We start from the raw sequence: 5621 nt of genomic DNA on the forward strand, positions 1-5621 counted from the left end.
AAATGTCAAGAGTGATAGTTAGATTGTCACTCGTTGAAGATAGTCATTACCAGAACTTGTGTGGCATGAATGTCACTTGTTACTTGTCAGCCGAAACCTGGATATTGACAGGTCTTCTTGTGCTTGGATATGGACAGTTTCACCATCTGAGGAGTCATGAATAGTGCTGAATAGTGAGCAATCTCACTTCAGACCTCTTGATGGACGGAAGATCATTTGTGAGCAGTGGGTATAGCTGGGCCTTGAACACAATCTTGAGAACCTCTTGCACAGATCTCTTGGAGCTGAGCTGACTGATCTCCAATAACCACAGCTACTTTCCTCTGTGCCAGGAATGACTCCAACCAATGCCTCCGCGGCCACTCCCAATTTCCATTGACACCAGGGCTTCTTGATGCCACATTCGATCAAATATGGCCTTGATGTCAAGGTTAGTCATTGTCACCTCACCTCTGAAATTTAGCTCTTTTGTCCACATTTGAACAAAGACTACACTGGGGTCAGAAGCTGGTAGAACCCAAATTGAGTATGAGTGAGCAGGTTATTGCTAAGCAAATGCTGTTTGATAGCTTTGTTGATGACACCTTGCATCTCTTTACTGATGACGAAAGGGGAGACTGGCCGGTTGTAATTGGCTGTGTTGCACTTGTCCTGCTTTCTGTGTACAGAAGAACCTCGATTACCCAAATATCAAGTATCTGAATTTCAGGTTATCCAAACAAGATTTCAAGGTCCCATAGAAACCTTACCTCAAAGAGGTTAGTGAATTCAGATTACCTATAATGAGCAACATTTGAAAACGCTAGCAAAAGGAAAAGAAACACAAAAAACTTCAAGCAACAGTGACTGGACTTTTTTTATGTAAGGAGAAAGTGAGGTCTGCAGATGCTGGAGATCAGAGCTGAAAATGTGTTGCTGGAAAAGCGCAGCAGGTCAGGCAGCATCCAAAGAACAGGAGATTCGACGTTTCGGGCATAAGCCCAAAAGAAGGGCTTATGCCCGAAACGTCGAATCTCCTGCTCCTTGGAAGCTGCCTGACCTGCTGCGCTTTTCCAGCAACACATTTTCAGCTTTTTTTATGTAAGGGTTAGTTACATAGCCCTTTGTAAAAGTAAGCACTTTGTTCCCGTCACTTTACCGGGCTGTTCATAAAAAAAAGGCAGAGAAAGTAAACACATGCGTGAGGCAGTGCTTCTGTCTTTCTATCGCAACACTGAGTTCAGCGGAAACTGACAAGTGCTCATGATTGTAGAAGCTGTTCAGGACCTTGCTTAATGCTGGGATTTCATATAGTTATGTGATAGTAATGGTTTAGTCCTTCTCAATTTAATCTGCAAAATGCATAATGCAAAGATTATTTTGTTTAAATAGCAGACTCATCAAAATTATAGATTTAAACAAACTCTCCCATTGAGCACAGCGTTAGATCAGTATGGCTTCCCTTGTTTAAGGTCAAATCGATTATCCAAATAATCAATTATCTGAACTAAATACTGCCCGCCTGTCTCATTCAGATAATTGAGGTTCCTCTGTATAAGGCATAACTGAGCAATTTTCCACACAGTCAAATGTAACTGTACTACAGTAGCCTACCTCGGGGCACAGCATGTTCAGGAACACATGTCCTCAGTACAATTGCCATATGTTGTCAGGGCCCATAGCCATTGCAGTATTAAGAGCATCCAAAGGTTTCTTGATATAAAAACCTTTCTATAAACCCTTTGCAGGCTCTTTATACCTCTTCACAATGTAGTTTCTCCCTAGCCCATAGCTTTGTATCATCAGCAAATTTGGATACATTGGGCATAATTTCACAGTTCTTCACTGGTGGCCTGCTAGGTGTGAGTGGGAGCAAAATTTGTAAAGTTCCTCAGATGGTCTTTCCAATACTCTTCCTCATACTGTTATGGCCTGCCCAGCATCAAGTTTGGAGGAGATCAGGGATACGGAGAGAAGTCAGACAGGCCATGATGCTCTGAACTTGAATAACAAATGAGGACTAGATATCTTTCCACATTGGAACACCACACACCAACGTCTGCACTCCAATTCTGGTTGCTCTGACCCTGCCTAACTTTGCCATTGGGATCCCACCTCCACCATTCATGGGCATCTCCTGCCAATGACGCTGCAACATTTTATACTTACCTCCATCCTGGCTACAGTACTTAGAATTGGTGACTGCCCAAATCTAGAGAAAACATGCCTCCAGTCAACTCAGTGGGGATGCATTGCCTGCTAACTCTTTGTTTGGCAGGGTGGGAAAACCCAAAGCTAACACATTAACTCTGCATTCTCTCCGTAGACGCTGCCAGACCTGCTGAGTTTCACCAGCAATTTCTGATTTTGTCTCAGAAAACAAGATATTCTTGCAAAGAAGTTGGTATTAAGGAAAATCTTAAAAGGAGAAAAGGGTAGCAGATAGAAAATACAAGAAGAGAATTCCATAGCCATTAATAATGGAGTAATTAAAAGGACGAGGAGTAGGCCATTCAGTCTCTTGAGCTTGCACTCCATTTTCAATCTTGGCTCTTCATCTATCTCAATGACTCAACTAATTTTCTGAAAATAGTAAAGAGGTGCTGTCATCCCATGAACGAATGAAAAAAATTAGATATGATAGTAGACAGTACTTAAAGGATTAAAAAATGTTTTACAATAAATGTACATTCTTTAAGATACAAATTTGCAACTGGAAAAAAAGTTATTCAACAATGGCTAACAAAGGATTGTTTTACATAAAAGGAGATTGCTTATAAAATTGTCAAAAATGCAGGAAGTCTGACAATAGGGAGCACTTGGATTCAGCAAAGAACTACAATGAAATAATAAGGAGAGAACAGAATATGCACAAAAGCAACCAACAAATACAGGTATCTCATGAGGTTGTGAGACTGGAGTAGGTTACAACATCGAAGGCACGGGCAAGTTAGCTGAATAATATTTCCCCTTAAGAAATCCCTGCTTTATCTTCCTAATTAACCTTTTTTTTCCATGAGACTATTAATTAGGAACACATTCACTTCGATAGGCCCCATTTAGCCCCTTAAGCCTGTTATGCCATTTAATGGGATGACTACTGATCAGTGGCCTAACTCCATATACCTCTGAGAAAGTCTATAGCCTTAAAAGGTAAAACTTAAGCCTTTGCTTAACAAGAACTTATCTATCTTAGGTTCAAAACTAACAAATGATCTAGCATCAACTGCTGTTCCAAACCTCTACCACTGTATGTCGAGTAGCAATCCTAACCTAAATAGTCCGGTCCTAATTCTCAGACTGTGCCTCCAAGCTCTAGAGTCCCCTAATCAGTGGAAAAAAAATTATCTTTATCTAGCCAGTCTTTTGATAATATATCTCTAAGACTTCAATCAGATCACCCTTAACATTCTAAATTCTAGAGAAAATAGGCCTAGTTTGTATACACTTTCCTCATAACTTAACCCCTGAAGTCCAGGTATTACTCTCGTAAACCTACGCTGCACACCTTCCAAGGTCAATATATCTTTTCAAAGGTGTGGTACCCAGATCTGCTTACAGTACTCCAAGTGGGGTTTAACCAGGATTTTGTACAGCTGCAGCATAACTTCTGCATCCTGTACTATAGTCCTCTTGATAGAAAGGCCAGCATTCTATCTCAAATATTGATTTCAAACCATTTCCCCAGTATTTCTCATCATATTGACACATCTGAAAAGTCAAGTTTGATATTAGTCAAAATAGCACAGTGAAAATATATCCTAGTCATCATCATTAATAGTGCTGAATAAACACAGAACAAAACGGGAATAAACAATGAGTAACTAACAATGGAGTAAATTTGAATAGAATCTTGATTGCCAATTTATTTCCACATTTTAGGCTGCTGTGTGTTCTGGGTCAGTGCCCTGAATTAATGGGATCAAATTTAGACAAACTTGTGGAATTTGTTACTAATTGAAACCTAAACCATGCTGTATAACTTCAATTGTTTCCTTTGTCTTTTCCCAAATAGTTAAACAAATATTAATTGCTTCTGTATAGCATGAACATAAAACAAAGGAACAAAATGAGATTTTAAAAGTATATCTTCCCTTCATAACAGCATTGAGATCTCTGCAGTGCTTCAAGAAGGTAGCTGACAACCACTTGCCAAAGCAATTAGGGAATGGAGACCAAAATGCTGGCCTTGTCAGTGATAGTCATATCCAATGGAATAATAAAAATAAGCCAAGTTAACATTACATTCACACATCAGTCTAAAATCATGTAAATTTAACAATATTGTGATGAAGTGATTTTAATCCATTAATTTTGAAATCAATAAAAGTTAAGCTCTTATAAACAAAGAACACAGATTATAAACATTTTGGTCTCATACAGATGTTTTCAATACCTCCAAATAGTTCACTTAATTAGCAATGACCAAATGCTGAATTTGCTTTCTTCCTGGCTAGAGACTTTACAATTACAATCTTGGTAAAAAGGTAGGCAAGAGAGCTAGATTCCAGAGGCACGGTGAAAGTGACTAACCTTGAGATGACAGCAGTATTTGACAGAGTATGGCATCAAGGATGCCTAATCACCACTGGGTGCAGTGCAAAAGATAGTTTTTATTATTGTGGGCCAATAATCTTAGCTCCAGGTTGTTGCTGAATCATTGGTAGTGTTCAAAGCCCACCTTTCTTGATCAATTAATTGTGCATTTATTGCCCATCTCTAAACACCCTTTGGAATGTGGTGTTGAGTTACCTTCCCAATACACAACAATCATAATGTGTATTATGCGAACCCACAGTGCTGTTTGGGAAGTAGTTCCTGAAAGTTGATGCAATGGCAATGCAGAAACAAAATATTTACCAAGTCGGCATCATGTGAAACTTGCAGGTGCTCGAGTCTCTTGGCCTGACTGGGCAGTGTGTGTCATTGATCTGGAAGGTGCTGTGGACAGAGCCTTGGCAAGTTGATATCTTTTGTAGGTATTAAATACTGCATGGGTGGAACATCAGTGATGTAGGGGAGAAATATTTTAAAAAGGTAGATTGGGAGTTGTGGAGTCAAAACAGGCTGATTTGTTCGATGTTAAACTACTGGTGCGCTTTTGGAGTAAGGATTCCACCAAACGCCCGACTGCACTAATTATGCATATTTATAATCAACCTGTTCAGGGATGTTATGACACCTCTGGAGCAGGTGGGACTTGAACCCAGACTCAGAGACAGGGACACGAACAAGAGTCTTTTACCACAATATTTAAACGGGCAGTTCAGTTCCTCGTCAATAGTTGTTGTCAGTGGTGGCATTCGACGATCGTTTTCGGAAATTATCGACTCGGGGTGGGCTGGGGAAGTCGTGAACCTGAGAGAAGTTAACTTTCTTTCCCTCTGCAGACGGGTACAGCCCGTCCATCTCCAGCAGCTGTCTGTCTCTGACCGTCACCACAGCAACCAGCCCGGGGGGATCACTGCTCATGCGCACTACCGCCTCGTCCTCTTCACCGCCTTGTCCTGACCAACCGTTAGAAATTCAAAAATCATACCTTTGAAAAACAGTATTTTGTTCCTTTAATAAAAAAAAAGACATTGGAACGCGCGGTTCAGTATTAGACAGCGGAAAGCAGCATTTTAATGACCTTTGCCCCC

Source organism: Hemiscyllium ocellatum, chromosome 9 (genome assembly GCF_020745735.1).
Source record: "Hemiscyllium ocellatum isolate sHemOce1 chromosome 9, sHemOce1.pat.X.cur, whole genome shotgun sequence".
NCBI classification, from domain to species: domain Eukaryota; kingdom Metazoa; phylum Chordata; class Chondrichthyes; order Orectolobiformes; family Hemiscylliidae; genus Hemiscyllium; species Hemiscyllium ocellatum.